The sequence below is a fragment of the Solanum stenotomum genome, chromosome 3 (genome assembly GCF_019186545.1).
Source record: "Solanum stenotomum isolate F172 chromosome 3, ASM1918654v1, whole genome shotgun sequence".
Taxonomy (NCBI): domain Eukaryota; kingdom Viridiplantae; phylum Streptophyta; class Magnoliopsida; order Solanales; family Solanaceae; genus Solanum; species Solanum stenotomum.
Window position 1 is genome coordinate 57,907,416 of NC_064284.1, and position 27,786 is coordinate 57,935,201.

The following is a 27,786-nucleotide window of genomic DNA, read 5'->3' on the forward strand; positions in this document are numbered from 1 at the left end:
GGGGGTTTGTCTAGTGACACTATGGCTAACCCAAAGAGTGAGGTCTAAAGGCAATATTGCGTCGTGCTGCGACTTTTACCGGAGTCTAGATTTGGTGAACAAAGGTGTAGCTGACCAACTCTCACCCAGAAGCTTAATGCAGCAACCATACGCAGTAGCAGCTCAATTTCTCGATGGGATGACAACCATTAACAGAGAGTGGTACACTCGCGAAGACTAGGTCTCACCGGTCACATTCCAGCTATCCAAGGAGCAGGTTGAAAAAGATAATGAGAGAGACCAAAACATGGCCAAGATCATGACGCAGCTTGACATTTTATCTAAAAATGTCATGGGGGCTGGTCCCCGTGGTGTCAATGTTATGGGTGTCGGGGGTGTGAATCCTGAGGAGATGAAGTTTGAAGCCATGTATGACGAGGAATTAAATTTCCTACCTAACCATGGCGGGGGCTACCGTTCAAACTACCCAAGGCAGGGTGGTAATCAAGAATGGGTTAGAGATGAAGGCTGGAAAGATCGAAATCGTGAATAGAGGGATCGTAATCCAAATTGGAACGATGGGGAGAAGGATAGATTTGTGCCTCCCCACGAGCGTCAAAATCCCAAGGATTCGTAAGGACGTAGGTCTGAGGATATGCTCTCACGTATCCTAAACAGTTGAAGGGTCAGACAAAATGCTAAAAGGTATGAAAGAAGATGTGTCTACCCTCAGCTAGACTATTACCTCTCATTCAGTTTCAATCAAATAGTTAGTGACCCAAATGGGTCATATCTCGTCTCATCTCAATCCGAGACAACAAGGGGGTTTATCTAGTGACACTATGGCTAACCCAAAGAGTGAGGTCTAAAGGCTAACTTGTGTCGTGCTGCGACGTTAACTAAGGCGCTATTTGGGAGGCAACCCAAAACCATTTACTCATTTTTTTGTTATCTTGATAAAATAATAGTGTGCTGTTTGTACAAATTGAGTAAGGAAAGTGGTTGAAAAGATGTATGGAGGCGAGCAACAGTTCAGTTTGGCGGATCGCCGATGAGTTCGACGAACCCAATCATTCCCACCATTCGACACAATATATCTTAAAAGTTGAGTCTGTAAAACTCGACGGAGTACAAATTTTTTTGGCGAATCGCCAATCCAATGGGTGATCTCAATAAAGACCGTCAATGCATTGCTCACCTGAACTGAAAACTCTGTTATATTCGGCGAGGACATTAGATATTCGGCATTTCACCGAGTGATTGAGCGAGATCGACTAATAACGCCGAATGAGCAGAAACTGGACGGTCACAAGCCACAGGTTTAAAAGTTCCATTTCATTCACTTTCTTTCACTTTGTCTCTTTTCACAAACTCACACTTTAGTAGTTATATTTCTCGCAGTTTTAGAGTATTTTACGTGTCGAATTGTGCTCGGATTAAGATCACATTGCTGCCTAGCAAGCCAGTACTATCTAATTCGGCATCAAAGGTTGGTAATCAAACTCCTCAGTTATTTGATCAGACTTTTTACTCATTTGCATAATCACTGACAGTAGAAAATCTCTGTTGAGTCTCTGAGTCACTAGGATTGTATTTATTCTCGATTAAGACTTGATATTTTCGGCATGATTTGAGGGACTACCACTTAGCTTTGCTTTGAAGTAAACTGTTAAGTGGTGAGAATAGAAGTTTCTTTCGATTTTCATTGAAATCAAGTTATATAAGCGTAATTTGCACTATCGGGGGTTGCAGGGTGAAATTTGAAAGGATGGGTTAAACTGGACACGTCGAGCTGATCGACGAGATGACCAAAATCTGCCGAACTGCTCGGCGGTTGGCCTAACGTCTCCATTCTTCCTTTAACTTAATACTTTATGTATTGATCAATTTGTGACTTTTGGAGGTCAGTTTAATTCGCAAAATGTATTTGGCGATTCGCCAAAAGATCCCTTGCTCGCCCTTTGTCTGCGTCGTTGTATCAATTGTACATCACTTTCAACGATTGGCCTAACAGGATAAGTACTTCACCAACTAGCTTGGCTAAGCGATTCCACACCTAGAAACACCCTTTCTATCCTGTTTGAAGTACTATCTAACTTATCCTCGAAGTCTTTGCTGTAATGGCTAGATCAAAAGTCGCAAGGAGAAATGATCCACCCAGGCACATAAGAGCACGAGAGTTCAAGAAAGACGAAAATACAACAGAGCTAGCCAGACAAAGGAAATATACCAATGAATCTAGAGCAAAGAAACGAATTTCCATCGACCCTAATGTGCCTTCATGGGCTTGAAGTTTTGTTAATGCAATACGGGCCTTCAGAGCAGCTCAGGAGATAGATCAGATGATTGCAACCAATCTTGCTGCAGAGGCCATGACAAAGGCAAACAACGAGGACTAAAACAACAATACTCCGGGGACCATGGTTTTACATCGGGGAAATGCATGGAATGCCCCGGCAGATAGAGAGACTTCATAGACAGGATCCCTCCTTACCTCTTTCTATGTCTTATATTTCTTTACTTTGCCTTTTGGATTCTTTATTACTTGTATTTGAGGACAAACACTTTATTTGTGATAGGGTGAGGCTCACATTTTGTGTGCTATTTGTGATTCGTGTTTTGTATATATTTGGGATGTTCTATTTAAAATTGTGTTTACATTGTTTTTAGTGGATGTTTGAGCATGACTCTCTTTTGTTTTAAGTTGCAAATGATTTTGACCCTTTCGATTGTTTTTGAATTTTTTGCATATTTTTACCACCCTTTGTGAGTTGATTGTGGCTGTTCTTTCGCAAAAATTTGAGTCTCGGTTTTAATCAATACCAATGACTTGAATAGTGCTCTCAATTGAACGAACATAAATGTACGGCTACAATGAGGCCAAATGAAGATGCATAGACAATATGTGAACTCATTTCATCTCGTTGTGATTAGACATTTATCGAATTGATTCTCTTGTAATGACTGTTGCACACTAGCAAAAATGTGTAGTCTTGTTTGACTTAAGTGTCGATGCCTTGTATGATTAGCTTGCTTTGAAACTTGCATGAATAAACCTAGAATTTGCCCTGTTAGTTTGATTGATTTAGAAAGGTGTCCTCTTGATATAATCTTAGGCAATTTAGTGTGAGACAAATTTGACATATACCTCTATTGTGGCCTACCCGTGAGCGTGTGAAACTCTTTAGAACACCCTTTGAGCCTTACCTTTCTTTGGAAGAACCTTGATGAACCCTAGACCTTACTTGAACCACTACCTACAATCCTCTTGAGTGGTGGTTTAGCAAATAACTAACTTAGGCCAAAAGCCTAAGTTGGGGGTGTGGTAAAAAGGAAAAGGAGAAGTCAAGAAGTGCAAGAAAAAGTCCCCCCTAACCCATGGTATTGCATAAGTGGAAACCCCTTCAATTCAATTCAATTAAAAAAAAAGTATAAAAGAAATCGAGTTTCCAAGCAATCCATGAGGGTGAATAAAAAGGTGATTTAGAAGCACTAGAAAAAGAATCGATAAAGAAAAAGAAGGGAATGCCTTGAGAATACCACATCCTATGAAGAAGGAGCCACTAAGCCTAAATGACCATACCTTTGCACTCATCCCTATTATAAGCCTAAGAAAGACCTTTTTGATATTGAGTAAACCGAATCGAAAGTCGATTGGAAAATAAGGACAAACCTATGAGTGAAAACATGCATTGTGTTCCTCTTTATGAGTGTGAGCGTTGCATCGGATTCCTGATCTTGAATTGATTAACCTCTGTGTCTGAATGTGGAATCATTCTTCATGCAAGGGCATTTAGATACTTTTTGTTGAGCTTGAACTTGCACAAGTAGCAAGTATTACGAGCATGAGAATCTTTGGTAATGGTGTATCACAACTTAAATCTTTGAGTACACAATTGATCCTTGTATAAGTAAATTGAGTCTTGTTGTGTGCACTCATGATTGAGTCTTGTGTATCACTATTTGAGACACCCTTTTTAAAAGGCTGAATTCAAGTTTGCTTGAGGACAAGCAAAAGTTTAAGTTGTGGTGTTGATGAGTCCAATTTTTGGACTCATTAAGGGATTTATTTTGATAGAAATAGTGTCCTCGAATGCTTAATTTGTCTCAATATCTGATGAAAACTCTTAAGTTTCAGGTATTTGAAGTTTTAGTGGAAGCATGGACACTTAGGTGAAAAAAGGAACAAAAAGGCTAAAAAGAACGAAGAGGCTGAAGCATGAGAATCACGAAAAACGTTTGGTGATTTGCCGAAAGGACAAACTCCACCCTATGTTCCAGTATGCGAAGCCCTGAAGAAAGAGGATCAAAAAGGCGATGAAATGAGCAGTCGGCACTTCGACGAATAGTTCCGCGAAGCAGTACTATACCGCCCAATGCTCCAGAACGTGAAGATTTTCTAGGCAAGCACTTAACGGCGAAGAGACAGAAGAAGGGCGAGTCGCCGAGTCATTCGGCATACTCGACTAACTTTGCCGAACTATTTGCCTGCACTAATTTTTTATGGCTATTAATACTAAACTCTTTATTAATTTTACAAGTTCCGAACCATTATTATTATTTTCATAATAGAATAGTACTTTTTAGATATTTTCTCTCAAGTTTGGAGAGGGTTTTCTGGGAGACTTGAAGAGAGAAGGATTTCATCTTCCCCAAGTTGGAAGTGGGTCTTCTCCATTCTTCTTCCTTTGCTTAAATCAAGGTTTAATTTCTTATACCCATTTGATTTTAGTAGCATTTTAGGTGTATTTTGTTATTTCTTGATGTGTGGCTAAAAACCCCATTCTTGGGGTGTGATTTAGCAAATATGTGTTGATATTGTTGTTGGGTTTTGCTTGCCGATAGGGTAGATGTATTTTAATGGTGATTTCACCTAGTGGTTGTGGTTCAATTTAATGGGTTTATAGTTGTAAATACAAAACCACCCATGTGTTTTTGACTTGCCCGAGATGGAGGTCGCGAAACCAAGACCACTAGACTGATGGCCTAAGGAGTGGGTCGACATGAGGTTCAGCCCGAGAAGGTGAGCCCTAGTACCATATCCTAACACTCAGCTCGAGAGAGTGGGTGGGGTAAGGCGTAGGCTGGTCTTCATGCGGCAAATGGGTGTCCGAAGAGAACCCATTTGAAACGGGGCAAGTTGCCTGAGAGGGAACTTATTTCCATCTAAAGCTTAGCCTAATCACTATTATCTTGCAAATTTCCTATTGAAAGCATGTACCCAACGATTTATCTCTACTTTTATTGCGGTCACACCCCAAGAACATTTCGCCATACTTGATTTTCTTGTTAAATTTTGCTATTTTTACTACTTGTGACAAAACTCCCAATCGGTATTTGACACTTTTATGTCGCCCCTTTTAATTTACCATTTTTTGTTCGTTAATGTCTTTAGCTAGACTAGTTAGAGGTTAATTTTATTTTTCTATCAATTCTCAAAACCACTCCCTTGGGACACAACCCCAACCTTTACTTGAGTTACTATACTATCGACGATCGTAGACACTCGAACCGTAGGTTAGTGTCGTTGGTCACGATAAGCATCAAAATGGCACTACTGCCGGGGAGTGGTATTATTTGAGAATTTTTAGGTTAGTAGAATTTTTGTTCTTCTTAGTTGTAGTTTACTAATTTAAATTTTAGTTTTGTGTAAACATTTTAGAAAGCATGAGTGTTAACGGTAGTAATGGGAGCCAAGTTATACCACCACGACTTTTTAAAACGTCTAAATTAACTCGTATCTTCGTGGAAAGACAAAGAGGGTGAGTAATAAATTAAAAATTATATGGTATGCCATAGTTTAAGTGTTCATGGGTTGTATCTTAAGTTTTGAAGTTAAGTAAGTGGATAAAAGTTGGCGAAAGTTATTGCAAGTTCCTTTTTAAATATTTCTCTAAAATTTGGGTAAAATGTCTTGGTTGTTTTCTTCAAAAATATAAAGAGTTAGAAGGCCTATCACCCATTAAATCGAAGGCCTACGAGTCTAGTTTGCAACGAACAAAACCCCGTATCAAACCGACATCAGAGTAAAATATTATGAGGGTTTTACTAGGGACTTCCGGGGAAGAATCCGGGCCAGATCTAGATCGGGAAAAAATATGGTATGTAGGCTTATTTAACCTTTTAATCCATGAAAACATTTCATTTCAGTTCCAAACCAGAGAGAAAGCTTAAGAGAGGGTTCCTATGGACTTCTAGCATGATGAAGGTTAGTTTTTGACGATTTCTACCATTAAACATTGCCCCTGTGCCAAGAAACGTATTCCCTACACGTGGAAATCATTTTTCCCTTCTATTAGCTGTGTTTGGAGTTGGTTTTTGAAGATATAAATTTGTAGTTATTGGTGTTTCTTCAAGGTTTACACTTGGTTAACTAAGGTAATCATCTCGGGACCCTTTTATGGTTGTTTTTATGAATTTCCATGGACGTTTCGACAAGTTGGGGCAATATGGCAAATTGGCCGATTTAAGATTAATTATGAACTATTTATAGGTGTGTACCAGCTGTGTATATATAGTGTTTGCGAAGCGTAGGACATAAGGAACAACTTTCATGAAGGAACTATGGTCTTTCGAGCGTTCATCGGAAAGGTATGTTAAGGCTATTCTCTACTTACGACATGTTTCCTTAAAGCTTAGGAGCAATGTAATTGGGTTGTTATCCTTGTTACACTTGTAGCCACTATTGTTGATTGTTGGCTGCTCGAGTTGATATAATCCTCCCTTGTCAGGATTCTTATTCAGTTAGTAGCGTCCCTATGTTGGACATGACTTAGAGGCTATTTGTATAGGTTACTTATAAATAAATTGCTCGCTTTTAGCGATTGGATTGTTATTGTTGCCTTTGGGGCTATTGTGGTTAGCAGCAGGAGTGTAATCTATGCCTAGAAGGGTCATGTTCTGCCTACAGGGCTATATGGATGCCTAAAAGGGCTATCAGCTGCCTACGAGGCTATATTGATGCCTAGATGGGCTATGAGTTGCCTACAGGGCTATATTGATGCCTAAGAAGGCTATGTGTTTCCTATAGGACTATATTGATGCCTAAGAAGGCTATGTGCTTCCTACAGGGCCATGTTGTTGCCTAAGAGGGCTATGAGTTGTCTATAAGCTATGTTGATCCCTAAGAGAGCTATGTGCTGCCTACGGGGCTATATTAATGCCTAAGAGGGCTATGTGACTGCCTACAGGGATAAGGGGACTACCGATAAGGGTTTATAGGCTGATTGGCACCTTTCGGGCTTATGGGGGCCTGAGTAGGTGGTCTTGTGTGTTGTTTGTACCTGCCGATCTTATGGGGGCTTGGTTAGGTTGTTGTTTTGTTATTTTTGATAAGTTTAGATTTAGGAGCAGGTCAGTACACTTATCTTATCCTTGATTTATTTATTAGATTATTCCAGTATATCAGGATACCTCCTCATAGTCTATTGCCTTTCATACTATGTACATTATTTTGTACTAAGCCCCGTTACCTTGGGGGAGCTGCATTCATGCATGCAGGTCCTGACAGACGACCGAGTAGAGCTCCTCAGCAGTAGGATTGACTTTTATTCGATTGGCTAGCCCATTTCCTCCGGAGCTGCCAGAGTTGAGAGGTTTGTTACCTTTTGTTGTATATATCTTTATGGGTAGGCTGGGGCCCTATCCCGCTAATATTTACTACTCTTAGAGGCTTGCAGACTAGTGTGTGGGGTGTATAGCTACATTATGGCCATACTGGCCTATGTTGTTGATTTGCTGAAGTTTGTGGGTTGTTTGGTGTATTTTATTGATACATACATGCTTTTAGTTTTGGTATAGATATCATGGTGGTCTCGACGGCCCAATCAGGACTTTTGTTCTAGTTGGCTATTTATTTATATGATCTCTTTGGAGTAGCTGTTTCTTTTATAGATCAGTTGACAGGGGCCTTGCTGGCCAAAAGTTTAGTTTTAAGCCGAGATATACTTGTTTGTTTTCTTGATTGCGTGTGGCTGCCATACGCTAGTAGCAAATGGTTCAGCAGGGTCAGCTTGGTTCTGAGTTTTGGCATTAGGAACCAGTTGCGCCCCTCGAGTTTGGGGGTGACAAACTTGGTATCAGAGCAACGTTGTATCCTAGGGAGTCTGCAAGCCATGTCTAGTAGAGTCTTGTTTATAAATGGCTTGTGCACTACATCCGATAAGCAAGAAGCTACCAGGCATGTTAGAATGACTATCCTTCTTTGGCTCACCTCGTGCTATAGAGCGGTGTCTTAAGGGTTGAGGTTTCTAGCTTATAATTGATACCTGTATGCAGATAGAGATGACTGACACTAGACAGACCACAACTAGCCAGGGGCTAGATACAATTGCAAGCGAGGGTACCGACAAGGTACCACATGTGGAGGTAGCCCATTGTGAGACCCACAGGGAGACATCTTCTTAGCCCTCTATAGCTTTTCCACCGCTTCAGGAGCCTCCTAGGGCTATAGGACTTTCGGCTCCACCAACAGTACCACCTCTAGTTCCTCCTATTCCATCTGATCAGGATTTGTTAGCAAAGTTAGTAGCTGCACAGTGCCAACTAGTTGCGCCAGATGTTGCCAGACTTTCTGAAGGACCCGAAAGTTCGAGAGTTCGTGAATTTCTTGTCTTGAATCCTCCACAGTTTACAGGGACAGATTGCAGAGAAGACATTTCATCACTTTATTGATCAGCTTCATAGGATCTTTAGAGTCATGCATGCCTCAGCGACTTAGTCAGTTGAGTTAGCAGCATTTCGATTGTGCAATGTTGCAGTATTGTGGTACGAGAGTTGAGAGAGATCTAGGGGAAGAGATGCATCCCTACCCATTTGGGATAGCTTTATAGCAGTTTTCATAGATCATTATTTGCCTCGAGAGATTAGGGATGGTCGGGTGGACCAGTTTCTGAACCTTGCAGCATGAGTGTCCGAGAGTACGGGCTTAGATTTGATTCTTTGGCTAGATATGCACCAGCATTTGTTAATACGATGCATGATAGAGTGCGTAGATTTGTGGGAGGGCTTGACTCAGACTATATCGATGCTTGTTCTGCCGCTGCACTAAATGATAATATGGATATCTCGCAAATTCAGGCATTTGCACAAGGCATAGAGGATCGCCGACATTTACAGTATATGTGTGAGAGGGTTGAGAGAGAGACAGAGAAGAGGGCGAGGCCCGCTGGTTCGCAAGGAGATTTTCAGGGTGGTCCCAGACGCCGATATTCTATTAGGCCACCTAGACCTCCACCACAGCAGTTCCAGGGTAGTAGATTTGATCGTCAGGAACAGTCAGGACCAGGTTAGGGTTCACGAGCATCAGGCTCGCATCAGAAGAGGGGTTCAGGCTAGGCTAGGACAGCCCCGCTATGTTGCGCTACTTGCGGTAAGATGCATTTCGAGAGGTGCAGACAGGGTTCCACAGGTTGTTATTCTTGTGGACAGGAGGGGCATGGGTGGACAAACTGCCTTACCATAGGTCAGGGTGGTATAGGTCAGTCAACCAGGTCAGCAGTAGGTTCCTCCTCATCAGCACAGTCTACAGGGCGTAGACCCCAGACTTCAGCACGTAGAGGTAGAGGCGGAGGCAGAGAGGGAGCATCTAGTTCTGGTAGTGGACAGAACCGTACATATTCATTAAATGGATGACAGGACTCATAGTCATCACCAGATGTTGTGACAGGTACATTGATTGTTTGCTCCCATTGTGTTTATGCTTTGATAGATCTTGGATCTACTCTGTCTTATGTTACTCCATTTATTACGGGGAAGTTATGTATAGTAGCAGAGTCGTTAGATCGACCCTTTATTGTATCTACACGAGTTGGTGAGTCTATTGTTGCCAGGAGAGTCTATCGAGATTGCACAGTAGANATCTACTCTGTCTTATGTTACTCCATTTATTGCGGGGAAGTTATGTATAGTAGCGGAGTCGTTAGATCGACCCTTTATTGTATCTACACGAGTTGGTGAGTCTATTGTTGCCAGGAGAGTCTATCGAGGTTGCACAGTAGAAATTATCGATCATCAGACCTCTGTAGATCTCGTAGAGATAGAGATGGTCGATTTCGACGTCATTATGGGTATGGACTAGTTAGCGTCTTGTTATGCTAATGTTGAGTGCCGGACAAAGATTGTTAGATTCCACTTTCTAGGAGAGACAGTTCGGGAATGGAAAGGCGATACAAAAACGCCGAAAGGTAGGTTTATTTCCTATCTTAAGGCAAGGAGCATGATTACCAAGGGTTGTATTTATCATCTTGTTCACGTTCATGATATAGATGCAGAACCACCGACTCTTCAGTCTATTTCGGTAGTTAATGAGTTTCTAGATGTATTTCCAGACGAGCTTCATGGTATCCCTCCAGAACGGGAAATTGATTTTGCTATCGATATGCTACCAAGTACACAACCCTTATCCATCCCTCCTTATAGAATTGCTCATGTTGAGCTAAAGGAGTTGAAGGATCAGCTAAAAGACTTCCTGGATAAAGGTTTTATTAGGCCTAGTTCTTCACAATGGGGTGTACCAGTGTAGTTCGTAAAGAAGAAAGATGGCTCACTAAGAATGTGTATCGATTATCGACAGTTGAATAAGACAACTATAAAGAATAAGTATCCCCTTCCGAGGATAGATGACTTGTTTGATCAGTTGCAAGGTGCTAAGTGTTTCTCAAAGATTGATTTAAGATCAGAGTACCACCAGATACGAGTTCGGGAGAAAGACGTTCCAAAGACAACTTTTAGAACTAGATATGGACACTTTGAGTTCTTGGTATTGTCTTTTGGATTAACTAATGCCCCAGCAGTGTTCATGGACCTGATGAATAGTATATTCAGGCCATATCTAGACTTCTTTGTGATTGTATTTATTGATGATATTCTGGTGCATTCACGTTCAAAAGATGAGAATGTAAATCATCTGCGAGTAGTCCTTCAGGTTCTTTGAGACCAAGAACTTTATGCAAAATTTTCTAAGTGTGAGTTCTGGTTGGACTCTGTAGCTTTCTTAGGCCATATTGCATCAGATGTAGGCATTGCGGTTGATATACAAAAGATTGAGGCCGTAAAGACTTGGCCCAGACCCATACTCGGACTAAGGTTCGTAGTTTCTTAGGGTTAGCTGGGTACTACAGAAGGTTTGTAGAGGGGTTTTCTCCAATTTCAGCCCCATTAATGAAGTTGACTAAAAAAGAAGCTAAGTTCCAGTGGACTGAGGCTTGCGAGCATAGTTTTCATGAGCAGAAGGACAGGTTGACATCAGCACCAGTTCTTGCATTGCCAGATGGTTCAGAAGGCTATGCGGTGTATTGTGATGCTTCTGATGTTGGGTTGGGATGTGTTCTAATGCAACATGGTAAGGTTATCGCATATGCTTCAAGGCATTTGAGAAAGCATGAGAAGAACTATCCGACCCACGATTTAGAGATGGTTCCAGTTGTGCATGCGCTAAAGATCTGTAGACACTATTTGTATGGCGTTCATGTTGACTTCTTCACAGATCATAAAAGCCTTCAATATATCTTTAGACAGAAGGAGTTAAATCTGCGACAACGTCGATGTCTTGAGTTACTGAAAGACTACGACGTGGAAATTTTATATCATCCAGGAAAGACGAATGTAGTAGTTGATGCCCTCAGTCGAAGATCTATGAGTAGTTTATCATATTTAGGTGTTGAGAAGCATGAGCTAGCGCGAGAGCTTCATCAATTATCTAGTTTGGGAGTCAGATTATTAGAGATAGAAGATAGTGGGGTAACAATTCAGGACACAACCGTAACATCTCTAGTTGTAGAAGTAAAATCACGACAACAAGAGGATCCTAGCTTAGAGCAGCTCAGAGCCAAGGCTCAGAATCAATAGACTTTAGCATTTGATAAAGCAGGATATGAAATCCTTAGATATAGTGGTCGATTGTGTGTTCTGAATGTTGTAGGGCTTCCGCATCGGATTATGGAAGAGGCATATCTTTCCCGTTGTTCTATTCACCCTAGTTCGACGAAGATGTACCATGATATTAAGGAGATCTATTGGTGGCACGGGATGAAGAAGGACGTTGTTGAGTTTGTGGCACAGTGTCCTAACTGCCAATAGGTGAATGTTGAGCACCGAAAGCCCGCTGGGCTAGTTCAGGAGATAGTCATTCCTTTGTGGAAGTGGGAAGCAATTAATATGGATTTATTACAGGGTTACCTCGATCGCGCCGCAGGTTTGAATCTATTTGGGTAATTATTGATAGACTAACAAAATCAGTCCACTTCTTACCAGTCAAGGCAACTTTTACGGCCGAAGACTATGCAGGGCTCTATATTAGGGAGATTGTTAGGCTACACGGTGTCCCAGTATCTATTATCTCTGATAGAGGAGCACAATTCACCGCTAAAATTTTGGAAGTCCTTCAAGAAAGGACTGGGGACACAGGTTAATCTTAGTACAGCCTTTCACCCTCATATAGATGGCCAGGATGAGTGCACAATTTTGACACTTGAAGATATGTTACGGGCGTGTGCTCTAGACTTCAAAGGGAGGTGGGCTGACAACTTACCCCGTATAGAGTTCGCATACAATAATAGTTATAATTCCAGCATCAGGATGACACCTTATGAGGCTTTGTATGGGCGAAAATGTAGATCCCTCATTGGATGGTTCGAGGTAGGTGAGTCAGGGTTGATGGGACCCGACTTAGTACAACAAACAATGGGGCAGTTCAAGCTCATACGGGAGAGTTTACTAACAACTCAAAGCCGACAGAAGTCATACTCAGATGTGCAACGAAGGGACTTAGAGTTTTGCGTCGATGGCTGGGTATTCTTAAAAGTTTTGCCTATGAAGGGGGTTATGAGATTTGGAAAAAAAGGCAAGCTTTGTCCAAGATTCATTGAGCCATACCGGATCCTTCGGAGGGTAGGACGAGTGGCTTATGAATTAGAATTGCCTTTAGGGCTAGAATATGTTCATCCAGTTCTCCGTGTATCTATGCTACGGAAGTGTGTAGGAGACCCTTCTCGCGTTGTCCTAGTTGAGGATGTTCAGATCATAGAAGAGTTGTCCTATGAGGAAAGTCCAGTTTCCATATTAGATCGGCAGGTCCGTAAATTGACGAACAAAGAGGTGGCATCGGTTAAAGTATTGTGGAGAAATAAGAATAGAGAAGAGGTGATCTCGGAAGTTGAGGATGACATGAGGTCCAAATATCCTCACTTGTTTCACACCCCTGGGTGATGGCATATCAATTTATATTGGTGTAGTGAGGTAAGATACCTATCTGATTTTTTTTATATTGTTGCTTATTATTATTGTTATTGTCGTTGTATATTTGCTCGCACTGTTATTGTGGAGCTATAGTGCTTAGCAATTTATGTCATCATGTGAGACGCCTAGGTTAGACTTTTTGCGTTTTAGGTTCCTGGATAGTGACAATGCCAAAGGATACTCTGCATAAATTTTGGAAACTCCTAAGGACTTAACCGCGTGACTTGGATTTTTTTTTCATTCGAGGACGAATGTTTCTAAAGGGGGAAGGATGTAACACCCAACTTTTCAAAACGTCTAAATTAACTCGTATCTTCATAGAAAAACAAGGAGGGTGAGTAATAAATTAAAAATGATGTGGCATGTCATATTTTAAGTGTTCAAGGGTTATATCTTAAGTTTTGAAGTTAAGTAAGTGAAAAAATAAAAGTTGGCGAAAGTTATCGTAAGTTCCTTTTTAAAGATTTCTCTAAAATTTGGGTCAAATGTCTTGGATGTTTTGTCTCAATATATAAAGAGTTATAAGGCCTATCACCTATTAAATCGAAGACCTACGAGTTTAGTTTGCAACGCATAAAACCCCGTATCAAACTGACATCAGAGTAAAACGTTATGAGGGTTTTACTAGGGACTACCGGGGAAGCTTGCAGACTAGTATGTGAGGTGTATAGCTACGTTATGGCCATATTGGCCTATGTTGTTGATTTGATGAAGCTTGTGGGTTGTTTGATGTATTTTATTGATATATACATGCTTTTAGTTTTGGTATAGATATCATAGTGGCCTCGACGACCCAATTAGGACTTCTGTGCTAGTTTGCTATGTATTTATACGATCTCCTGGGAGTAGTTGTTTCTTTTATAGATCAGTTGATAGGGGTCTTGCCGGTCGAGGGCTTAGTTTTTAGCCGAGATATACTTGTTTGTTTTCTTAATTGCGTGTGGCGCCATGCGCTAGTAGCAAATGGTTCAACAAGGTTGGCTCAGGCCTAAGTTTTGGCGTTAGGATCCAGTTGCTCCCCTCGAGTTTGGGGCATGACACAAGTGGGGCATCAGGACGACATTGGTAACCTCAACGATGTCCAAGAGCCCAACATCAATGATCCACATCTCATGGGAGGTGTCAGATCCATCCGTCTACCTCCAGCAGTTGGAAATGAGGTGTTCCACATAACAAGCACCATGTTGCAACTTTTGTGACTAAAAGGACTTTTCAGTGGATTGGCTCATGAGGACCCACATAAGCATCTTCGAAACTTCATGGATGTGTGTGGACCTTTCTCATTCAAGAATATCTCTCAGGAATCAGTTCGATTAAGTCTATTCCCTTTCTCATTGATGGGGGAAGCTTGCAAGTGGCTAGATGAATTACCACGAAATTCAATCACTTCATAGGAGGAGCTGGTCACCGCATTTAATGTGCTATTTTTCCCTCCCTCAAAGATGATAACTATTCAGGATAACATCCAAAGCTTCACGCATCTGGATAGAGAGCCTCTTCACAAAACTTGGCTCCGATTTAAGAAATTGGTGCTACAATCCCTAACCCATGGTCTACCTGATAATGTGCTCCTTCAATACTTTTACTAGAGTTTAGACTCGGTGAACAAAGGTGTAGCTGACCAACTCTCACTCGGAGGCTTAATGCAGGAACCATACGTAGTAGCAGCTCAACTTCTCGATGGGATAACAACCATCAATAAGGTGTGGTACACTTGCGAAGGCCAGGTATCACTGGTCACATTCCAGCTATCCAAGGAGCAAGTTGAAAAAGATAATGAGAGAGACCAAAACATGGCCAAGATCATGACGGAACTTGACATTTTATCTAAATATGTCATGGGGGCAGGTACCCGTGGTGTCAATGTTGTGGGCGTCGGGGGTGCGAATCCTGAGGATATGAAGTTTGCATTAATAGGACCAATCCTTACGCCATTTGCATCAACAAGCTTGTAAGCGCCATGCAAAATGCTTCTTGTACGACATANCTGGTCACCGCATTTAATGTGCTATTTTTCCCTCCCTCAAAGATGATAACTATTCGGGATAACATCCAAAGCTTCACGCATCTGGATGGAGAGCCTCTTCACAAAACTTGGCTCCAATTTAAGAAATTGGTGCTACAATCCCCAACCCATGGTCTACCTGATAATGTGCTCCTTCAATACTTTTACCAGAGTTTAGACTCGGTGAACAAAGGTGTAGCTGACCAACTCTCACTCTGAGACTTAATGCAGGAACCATACGCAGTAGCAGCTCAACTTCTGATGGGATGACAACCATCAATAGGGTGTGGTACACTTGCGAAGGCCAGGTATCACTGGTCACATTCCAGCTATCCAAGGAGCAAGTTGAAAAAGATAATGAGAAAGACCAAAGCATGGCCAAGATCATGACGGAACTTGACATTTTATCTAAATATGTCATGGGGGCAGGTACCCGTGGTGTCAATGTTGTGGGCGTCGGGCGTGCGAATCCTGAGGATATGAAGTTTGCATTAATAGGACCAATCTTTACGCCATTTGCATCAACAAGCTTGTAAGCGCCATGCAAATATGCTTCTTGTACGACATATGGTCCATCCCACTTTGAGGTAAATTTGCCCCCAGACTTGTGCAAAGTAATGATGGGTCTTCTTACCGCGAGAACTTGGTCGCCAACTTGGAAGTACCTCAATCGAGCCTTCTTATTGAAAGCACGAGATAGACGAGTTTGATAACATTCAAGGTTTAGTTGGGCTTTTATCCTTTTTTCATCAAGTGCTTCTAACTCAGCAAGACGCAGTCGATCATTTTCTTCTTCAGTGAGCCCTTCTTGAATAGCAAGTCTTAAGGAAGGTATTTGACGCTCGAGTGACATAACTGTTTCAACTCCAAAAGCAAGTGAATATGGTGTTGCTTGAGTTGGTGTGCGGTATGTTTTCCTATATTCCCACAAAGATTCTTCCATTCTTTCATGCCAATCCCGTTTGGACTTGGAGACAACTTTCTTCAGGAGGTTACATAGAGTCTTATTGAATGCTTCAGCAAGACCATTGGCGGCAGCATGATACATAGAAGATTTACGATGCTTGAAGCCAAAGAGATCACAAATTTTGTACATTAACTTATTATCAAATGGCTTGCCATTGTCCATTATTATGTAGCGAGGGATGCCAAAGCGATAGATGATATTCACTTGGATAAAATTTGCAACATTCTTTTTCTTCACTTCTTGAAGAGCGACGAGTTCAACCCATTTTTGAGAAGTAATCTGTTGCAACCAAGATGTACAAGTGTCCACCAGAAGATTTTGGTAGTGGTCCCACAACATCCAATCCCCAAGCGTCAAATGACCAAGATACGATAGTTGGGTGCAATACTTCGAGCGACTGATGTATGAAATTCGCATGGAATTGACAAGCATCGCACCTCCGAACATAATCTAACCAATACTTCACCATGGTTGGCCAATAATACCCCATCCTCTTTATGTGAAAGTAGAGTTTCGGACCAACTCATGGAAAGTTATGTGGTGAAGAAGCCCGAACTGCGTCATAATCATGATTATGTTCAAAAGTTGATAGGATGGCTTGGATATGTAACCCTCCAACATGTGCGTAGAACGAAAAATATGAAAGCTGATGTGTTGGCTGCCCTAGGTTCAACACTAACCCTTCCTGATCAAACGCATGTGACTATTTGTAAACAATAGATAGTACCACCGCCAAATGAGGAATAATATATATAAAATGAGCTTGAGCATCTCGTCGCCGATTCTGAAGCCGCAAAGGATGATTGGAGACAACCCATTATTGACTACATGTGATATGTGATACTTCTAGAAAATCCAAGGAGAAGGACTGACATTCATCATCGTGTACCGCGCTTCCTTTACGAGAAGGACACATATATAAAAGATCATTTGAGGGTGTACTATTATGATGTTCGGAAGAGGAAGAAGCAATTCAAGCTCTACAAGAAGCACAATCAGAAGTATGTGGATGAGACTCACCCAAGACTTGTAAGTGTAATTGATTCATGTCGACGGGCATCTCAAGTCCAAGTATCAATGCTTGGTATTCAACGACATTATTGGAGCAACATTGCTTCAAAGTAAAAGAGAATGGTAGAATCTCTTCTTATGAAGTGATGAACACTATGCCAACACCAGCTCCACCACGATGTGCAGCCCCATCAAAGTACATTTTCCAAGGAGGTTGAATTTCAATAGACACCACATCGCCATTAGAAAGCTCATCAGTTAACTCCCAATCATCAGGTATTGAATGGTCAGCAAAGAAATCCGCTAATGCTTGTCCCTTCACAACTTTCTAAGGGATGTACACAATCTCAAACTGTTGGAATTGGAGGTACCATCTTGCTAGTCGGTCACTAAGGACCGGTTTTGACATAACAAACTTGATGGGATTTTCTCTAGAAATAAAGCGGACAACATGAGCTTGAAAATAATGCTTCATCTTTTGAATTGAGAAGACAAGTTCCAAGCACAATTTTTCAATTGGCGAATAGTTCAGTTCATTCGGCATCATCGTTCTACTTAAGAAAGAAAAAGAGTTTTCTTTATCTTCACTATTCTCTTGAGCTAACAGGGCTCCTACGGACCTTTATTGTGCCACAATGTAGAGTATCAATGGCTTTCCAAGTGTAGGGGCTTCCAAAACTGGAGGTTTCGCTAGATACGATTTGATACTTTTAAAGGCATCGCTAATGTTTGATCCCAATTAAAAGGAGCACATTTCTTCATGAAATGACTGAATGGTTGGCATCTTCCCGCTATATATGAGATGAACCTCCTCAAGTAGGCTAGCTTTCCTTGGAGACTTTTTAACTAATGAATATTTTGAGGCTCAGACATCTTTAATATTGCATCAACTTTGGCTTGATCAATTTCAATTCCTCAATGTCTCAAAATAAAGCCAACGAACTTGCCAGAAGTAACTCCGAAGGCACATTTCAATGGATTCATCCTTAGTTGATATCTTCGAAATAACTCAAACATCGTTCTTAAGTCTCTCTAATGACCACCCATCTTTCTCTACTTTACCACCAAGTCATCAACATAGCATTCAACATTTTTAGGGAGCAAGTCATCAAATATATTTTGCATAGCTCTTTGATATGTGGCACCAGGATTCTTTAAACCAAATGACATCATTTTGTAGCAATAAATACCCTTAGGTGTGCGAAATACGATGAGTTTTTCATCCTTTGGTGCCATGCGGATTTGATTATAGCCAGAAGAATCGTCCATGAACGACATTGCCTCATAACTAGTGGTGGCATCAATCACCAACTCTGGAATGGGAAGAGGAAACTCATATTTAGGGCATGCATTATTGAGATCTCTAAAGTCAACATAAACTTGAATTTGACCATTCTTCTTCCTCACCGAAACAATATTTCAAATCTATGTAGAATATTTGACCTCACGAATAAAGCCTGCCTCAATGAGTTTGTTAACTTCATTTTCTATCAAAGGAACCAAGTCTGGCCTAAAACGGCCTTGAGCTTGCTTAACAGGACGAGAACCATTTTTGACTGCCAACTCATGGACCGCTACTTTAGGATTCAATCCAGGCATTTCTTTATAACTCCAAGCGAAGACATCCCTATATTATTTGAGTATATTCATATACGCAATTTCTTCATCAACTTCTAGAAAGGCACTTAAGTAAGTTGGCATTGGTTCTTCATCAGTGCCAAGGTTAACTTCCTTCAAAGGATCTATTGTGGTCTTTACTCCTTCTTCATGTTTTGGTGGAGTATCCTCAACATCATCCTCTTCTAAAGGATCATTGTTATTAACAGATATATAACAACACCATACAATATCTTTTAGCTCTTCATCAATCTTCATTTGAGGCAAAGAATCGTGTCCATTCTGGATTGTAACATGATATGAAGAGCCTACATTTTCTTCATCTTCCTCGCGCTCCTTTGTGTAAACCACAGTTTGAGGCTTTGCCTTGAGTTCCTCTTTACATGAAACCACAAGTTCCACTCGTCGCCTTATTCTAGAAGGAATCAAACTTTTGAAATCTTTTCGAATCAAATGTGAAGTAGGTGTTGTAACTTTTAAATAACTTCTTAGATTTTTGTTATTCTTTTTCAATGGACCTAACTTCTCAAACACAAAAGTTCTTGCAGTCAATTCTCCAAGTCGATCAAAGACGGAAGGATTTTTATTAGGAGTAGTGACTTCATCTTCAAAAGTTATATAATTATTGCTTGCCCTATTTATGGAAATGTGAATTGGCGACGGTTGGCTATAGCCTAGGCCTTCACGTGCTTGCTTAGTTGTATCTTCAGATGGGAGTTTCCCTAACATTGATGGCTCATTAAGGTTGTATCTAGCCTTCACAAGTAACTTGTAAGCATTGGGATCAAAACCTTCTCTTGTGTGCTTTGTAGGGAGTGCCACATCTCTCACTTGATTTTGAGAGATTGATTTTCCTGGCAGTTTCGAAGACAAGTTTATTGCATCGATCCGTCTGATAGGAAGAGTTAGCCCTCTCAATAAATTTTCTTGAAAGTTAGATGATTGACCTTCTTCTTTCTTCACTTTTGGCACATAACAAACTCCCGAAGCCAGCTTCTTCTTCGAAGACATGATCTTCCCTTCATTAAGAATTGGACAAAGTTCTTTAGTGTCAACTTTTACCTTTTCGACAGCCACATCGATTCTTTTGCTTGTGATCTAATCATACTTGATTGATTTGACATCATTAGATTTTGTCTCTTTAACAACATAACCCTTCAAATAGAATTTTGCATCAGCAAAGTGTGTATCAACTTCAGTGAAAGGATTATCATCTGCAACTATCTTTCTTTCGATCCTGCCTTCAAGATACTTCAAACATTGATAGTAAAAAGATGAGACAATTCTATTCTCGTTTACCCAAGGCCTGCCAAGTAATATATTGTGTGAAGTCTTTGCATCGATCACATGCATCCATGCGCTTTATCGCAAATCTTCCATATGGATCTCTAATTTGATAAAGCTTATGGACCGCTATCCCCCTTGATTGAATCTGTGTATCAACAAATGACTTTCACTAAGTTCTTCAATCGTGATGTCGAGTTCCTTCAATGTGTGGATAGGCAGAATGTTGACTCCAGATCCTTCAACTATTAAGATTCTATTTATCTTTTTTCTCTAGCACGTGACCCACTATATACAAAGGACGATTGTGTAGTGTTTCACCAAATAGAAGATCATTATCTGTAAATGTTACTTTTGTATCACATGCATCTTCTTCTTGGGAAGAAGGTTCAATATATTTTTCAGAAGATGAAAGAGACATCATTGCCGAGATTTCCCTTGTTGCTTTTTCTTCATCACTAGGAGACACTTTGGTGAGGATTCACTAGTTTTTTCTTCTTTGTCAGTAGGATGCACCTTCATTGTTTCTTCTTTATCAGCATTGAAATATGATGCCTCGACATTGTCTTGAGTAGACTTTATGCCGAACGAACTTGGTAAGAATTCCTCTAGAGTCACAGGACGTCGGGGTTTTTGGTAGTGATGCATTTCTACCTTTGCCCTCTTTGGGCGCTTGATTGATTTCTGCTTATCAAATTTCTTCACCATTTTCCTTCTAATCAGTTGCTCGAATGATTCTTTTCGTAAGCTTGACTTGTTGTGTTTTCGCTTAGTAACAGGAATCCAGGCTTCATCACCATCTATATCAACTTCCTACTCTAATGACTCTTATTCATGCTTTTTAGAGATATATATTTGGACTGGATCGATTAAGCCGAACGTGATAGAGATCTGCCTTCTCTTCATCAAGGAAAATTTTCTTTTCGTTAACCAATCGCATCACTCTATCCTTATAGACAAAACATTTTTCTAGAGGATGACTCACAAGTCTATGATACTTGCAATAATTGAGTCATCAGCTTTTCCATCTTCATCGGGTTGCTTCATCTCTGGCAAGTCAATGAGCTTTAACTCGAGCAACTCATCAAAAATCTCAGAAACATCAGAGTCCAAGAAGGGATACTTTTTTCCTTGCATCTCCCTTAAAGGCAACTTTTGATTTGAACGTGCTTGGAAAGTCGTTCTCACATTTTTCTTTATGCCCTCATTCGTGGTGAACTTCACAGGTGACACATTAACACTCATGGATTCTTTGTTTTCATTTCTAGGCACAAATTTGCTCCATCTCTTGGGTATTCGCTTTTCTCTTCCTTTGCGAGGATCATGGACAAACATCATATCTTTTACAACAGAGGACATGCTTAACTTCATATCATGAGCGCGACTAGCTAGATTTTTGAAGGATTTTGGTTTTATTCATTGTAAGATGTAAAGGAGCTCCCAGTGCATTCCTTGGATACAAAATTTTGATTGCAGAAGCTTCACTAAGCCTATCCTTGCAATTTAGGCTCGCGTTCCTCCATTGATTTATGAAATCCATAACCGGTTCATCCTTTCTTTGGCAAGTATTCGTGAGTTCTACCATGCTCATTGTACGCCTTGTGTTATAGAAGTGATTAAGAAACTCATGCTCTAGTTGCTCCCAACAATCAATAGAATTAGGCTCGAGATTCGTGTACCAATCAAAGGCATTTCCATTTTTAGATCAGACAAACTATTTGACAAGATGGTCTCCATAGGTTCCAACATTATTACATGTCTACACAAAGTGTGCAACACGTTTTGGATTTTATTTACCCTCAAATTGTTGAAATTTGGGAAGTTGATAACAAGTATGCATTTTGAAATTACCAATTCTAGCAGTGTATGGCTTAGCATACATACGAGAATACTTGGTGGAGACTTCATACTTATCTTTGATAGTGCCTTCACTAAACTCCTTCAAGCGATCGAGTGAGGTCATTTCTTCAGAAGAAACTTGCATCCCATTAACAAGCGGTGCTTTCTTCGCAGTATCTCGAATCTCTTGAACTTCAACACCCTTTCCTGGCGCATCAATCACTTCTCCATCTAAAATTCCTTTCATCATATCCATCAACTTATCAATTCGAGACTCTTGGTATTGTACATGCTTTGTCAATCCTTCAACCAATTTCGTCAGATTTGCGAGTTGTTCCTCAGGAGAGGAAGCAACAGTCACCATCGTTTGCATGATCATTGGAGATGTAGGAGAGTAGCCTGGATTGTTGTGTAAGTTAATCTTCAACGGACTCATGTTACGTGATGCATGCGGAGATGATTCATTAGTTGAATCATAACTCTCCCTTGTGGTAAAGTTCTTGGAACATGATTGCTCAAGTAGAGCCAATGTCTTGTTGATCTTTTCAGCAACACTGTTTCCTCCTTCTAAAGCATTTGTGGAGGAACTTGCTCCTTTTGGAGTCGAAGACCCAAAAACAGGAGTTGATACGGACGACACTTGAAGTGTTTGTTGTTATAGCGTATCAACCTTGCTTCTTGTAACAACTCTGAAACTTCCAAAGGTAACACCAAGAATGCCTTCAACTTCAGTAGCGAACTTAGAGCTAATGGCCTTAGAGGTAGCTAATCGAGAGTTGTTCTTCATGGAAGTCATCTCGATATTTTTTTTATGCTTGAAAAGTTGAGATAAGAGGTAAATATTGTCCCACTGGGCGTGCCAGAATTTGTAGACAATAAAATTCGCGTAGAGAAAAAAATAATCAAGAATAGAAAAATATCGCAACAATCGTATTTATTATTTCAAGAGCGAGTGTTACAATCTCTATGATTCCTCTGAATTCACCTTTTCAAATATAAATTCAAGGGATCTTGAGCTTGATCTTGAATTTATCTTGAACCTGAACTTGAAGTTTATCTTGATCTTGACTTTACTTGAATTCAAGGGCTTCGAGCTTGTTCTTGAATTTGATGATCTTAATCTTGATCGTTCTTGAACTTGAATGCTTGAATTCTTAAACTTGTAGCTTTATAGAGAATTTTATGGCGTTTGTACCACGGATTTTACTCTAGCTTCTTGTTTAGAATTTTTGGTCTTCTTCTGAATTATGAGGACCTCTATTTATAGTTTTAGAATAGAGGAGTTGCGATTGGAATAGGATTCCCTTCGTCCAATCAGACTTAAGTGACATGACATATGGACTTTATGGAGTAGGCTTGTCATTTTGACACATGTCATGATTCTATTGGCTTCTTGTTTGGCTTGGCATGCCACATCATTTGCCCACGTGGCACCAAGATGGGCCTTTAGAATGAGATGAAATTGGGCTTAACAAATTGGTCTCATCTATTATAGCCCAAATCAATTAATTTAAACTTTAATTAAATTCATATTTATTGGACTTAAATATTTAACCCAATTATATTAATCCATAATATTTATTTCGATTAATAGATTTATGAATTTAAAATAATCTGAATCATTTTATAAATTTATATTTAATAAATTTTAAATGATTACAGAGAGTTTGAATTTTAAACTAAAATTAATGTGCATAAAGGGAAGTGAAACTAGAACCAGAAGCAAGTTAACAACCTCAAGCACCCAATTATAACCACTACACCAACCAAGCCATTTATTACCTAGGTGCTTGACTTTAGGTTTTATACGTTTCTTCTTAATCTCTATATAAGTATATGTAACACCATAAATATTTTTGAGCTAAGACTCGAACCATTATTTGTTGTGAGTAAGATGTTACCTAGGAATTGAAATTTTCTTAGGTGTCAAGGTCGCTAGATATAGCACCTCGAGTTCCAAAAAGAACTAAAGAGAAATTCATCCAAGTCATCCGTAAGTTATTTTAAGTTTTGGGTCAACTTCAAACGACCATAACTTTTAGCACATAATGTGTTAGGTGGCCCACAAGATATCAAATCAAAGATCTTTGAGTCCTCTTTCTAACGCCACCAACTTTGCTAAAATACGAGTTCAGATGAGGGAGATATGACTGTTTGAGTGCAGCCTCTCTAGATATGGCCTTTTCACCAAACTAAGAAGGGATATTTTTAGTCTTTTTCCTTACCCCCACTTAGTCTAAGCGTGAATTACACCCAATTTAGGGTCTAAACTGATTAGAATCAGTTTCATTCACCATCACAATGTTTAGGGCTTTAGAGAGAAGATTCAAGAGGAGAAAAAGTTCAAGGTTCCAAGCGTTTATCCAAGATTTCGTCAAGAACCTAGTTCTTTGAGTTATGTAAGTTCTCATAGTGTTGGGTTCGTTCACCCACACACCAATCATGTAATTTTTATCTGTAATTTTGTTCTTGAGGTTGAATGATTTGAGTTCTTGAAGAGTTCTTGAGGTTTTAGCTTCATTCCTTTGTTAATGAAGTCTTGTTGAGTTCTTGAGGTGAGGATCTTGCGAATGAGTGATTGTTTTGGTATGTTTTGATTGGAGTTTTGATCTAAGTGTGTTTAGTATATGAATTTAAGAGAATTTGGAGGAAATCATTAGAATCTAGATGAGGTGGGGTTGTAAACACTACTAAAAAACTGCTAAAAAATGACGGAAGTAAAAGCGACGGACGGTGTCGCTGCCATTAGCCACACTGTCTGTCGCTTTTTAATTAAAATAATTTTAAAAAATCTTTTTAAAAAGCGAGGGACAGCATCGCTTAGTCCGTCACTTTTTTTCGCGGATTTTTGCTAATTAATTATTTTATATAGATAGCGACGCAGTCCATCGCTTTTTATTAAAAATAATTATCTATTAATTTAAAAAAAGTCACGCCGTCCGTCGCTTTTTATTAATTTTAATTGTTTAATTATTTTTTAAATTAGCGACGGACAGTGTCTCTTAGTCCGTCGATTTTTGGTCAAAATATTGGTCAAACATTTTTTTAAAAAAGCGATGGACATAGAGACATTGTACGTCGCTTTTTTTAAAATATTTGCACTAGCATATGCGATTTTCCCCATTTCTCCATATAAAAAACAAAATTGAGAAATATTTTGATTTAATTTTATTTAAATCGTCTTCCGGAGGACGGTTGTGTAAAATAAAAAATAAAAAAATTATAGTACCAACTTCCGGATGTCGGTAAAATTAAATAGTATGTAATAAATTAATATTTTCAATTAACTTTAAATAAATCGTCCTCCGAATGACGGTTTTATATAAGTTAAAAAATAATTTAATATAAAATACCGACCTCCCGATGTCAATATTATTTAATTAACATGATTACTTTTTATTTATCTTAAAATTTAATGTGATACCGACCTCATGAGGTCGGTATTTTTTATTTTATCTAATTACTTTTAATAAAAGCGACATCCGGAGGTCGGTTTGTTTAAAATACTCCTATTAATCATAATTTTGCTATTGTGCACAGTATTAAAATTTCACTTTACACCTACCTACAATTAATTGTTCAAAAACTGTAACAATTTTGTATACTTTTATAAATAAAAAGTTAGAATTCGTGGAATAAATGAAAAAATATCTATAATCCATATTTAGAGTATGAAACTACGTTGATATGAATTAGGAGATAATTATACTTATATTTATAGAGTAATGTACAAATTCTATCAGTCCGTCGTCTAATCATGAACTTATATTCTCACGTCATGATGTAGTAGAGGTGAAGAGCTAACATATAATCCATTCGAGTATGAAATGCGAGATAATATTATTATATACGTTCGATCTTAAATGGATGTCAAGTGTAGTGATCACCTCCTAATTATGATGACATGTAAAGGATACTTCATCAGAGTATGAAATATGTTGATTAATTATATATTCCTCAAGTAGTTTAACAAATCAAGTCTTATATACTAGTGGTTCAGATATGAAATACATTATCAATTAAAGAAATATCGATGATCAATTCAAAGAGATTTATATATTAAATTTGATATTGATAAACTTTTGTTGATCAATAAAATTAAATGTATATAATTAGAAGGTATATAATTTAAATTTATAAAATTAACTTGATCGATAAATTAAATTTATTAAATTAAACTTCTGTTGATGTGTAGTTAAATTATATATATGTGTGTGTGTGTGTGTAATTTTAATTAATAAAATCAACCTCAAGAGGTGAGTTCATATTAAAATAAATTAATAAATACCGACATCTTATATTTAAATAATTATTTTATTTAAATAATATCGACTTCACGATGTCGGTATGCTGACACTCAATTTTGACCGACCTATAACCCTTTCGGAAGTGCTATCCGGTTAAATACATATTTTTAAAAAAATATTCTGAGTTTAAATTTTTAATCGATTTTGTCTAAAAATTATATATTTTAGTATGCATGCTTTATAAAATTATCATAAATATTTTTAAAATTATAAGTAAAACTCGAAATAATAATTATATTCAAATGTTTTAAAATTTAAGTGATTTTTATTAAATAAAATGTTATAATATTTGTAGTATTTTAATTGCATAGCATTTCTTTAACTTTTCTCGAAATCATTTAATTTTTAGCCTATTCTGATCTAATTCCTTTCAATTCTAGCTTTTTCCTTATCCAATTTATTGCAATTCTAGCCACCTCAATCCAATTTCGTTTTTCAATTATAGCCTCTTAAATCAGTTTTAGTTGCAATTTTAGTCATTCATTCATTGCAATTATAACCCTTTTTGTCCAAATCTTGAAACATTAGTTTAAATCTGAACAGTCCATCCCTTAAGTGAATCCTAGATCAAATCCTAGCCGTTCATCTTAACTAATACAATGGCTCAGATTAAATCTACCTAACCTTCCTATTTTTTACCTAAAAAAAGACCAAACCCTATTTTGAAAACTCATTCTTATCTTCTCTCTAGCATCGCCGCAGCCCCCTCCATCAGTGAGAACCGGCGAGAGCTCCACCATCGCCGATGAGCTCTCCCTCTCGCTCCTCCCGTCACCCTCTTCCCTTCGCTTTCCTCTTCTCATCTCTTCTCTTCGGCGAGAATGGCGAGACAAATCGCCGCCTCCCTCTCGTCTCCAATCAACGAAAGCTCGCTGCTCTCTCTCTCCCTCAACTGCTCTAGCCAGCAAGCTCCAAGCAATCAGCATCAGCAGCCGGCGAGGAAAGCAACAACATCTTTGCCCAACAGCATCTCGGCGCGACAGACAGCTCTGACGAGCTACCGGCGAAACAGCAGCGCACCAGCAGCAACGACAACAACGAACCAGCGAGATCCTCGCATCTCCATTCCTCTCATCTCCGACGAAATTCGAGTTCAAAGATGAATCTCAATAGATCCGTCCTAGTAAGTTTTAATCTAAAAGTTTTTTTTTTAGCTTTTCATTATATCTCTGGCTATTATGAGATGAATATTCCAAGAATTTGAGCTTTTATGTTCTGTTTGATCTCGTTACATAATTATTACATATTACGAGAAAATTATTGCATATTCCGAGAAAAATTTAATGTTGGGGTTAGTTTGAATTAGGGTTTCTTAGGATTTGTTTGAAATTCGGTATTTCTTGAGTTAATTAGTTTGATTTTGGAATTGTAAGATTAGATTGAACTAGGGTATGGAAGGAGTTGTTGAATTTAGGATTTTAGCACTAGTTAGATTTTGGGATTTTAGGACTAGTTTGAATGATTTTAAGACAAGTTTGAATTTTGAATTTAGGACTAGTTTGAATTATTATTGAGATTTTAGGACTACTATTAGTTTGAAT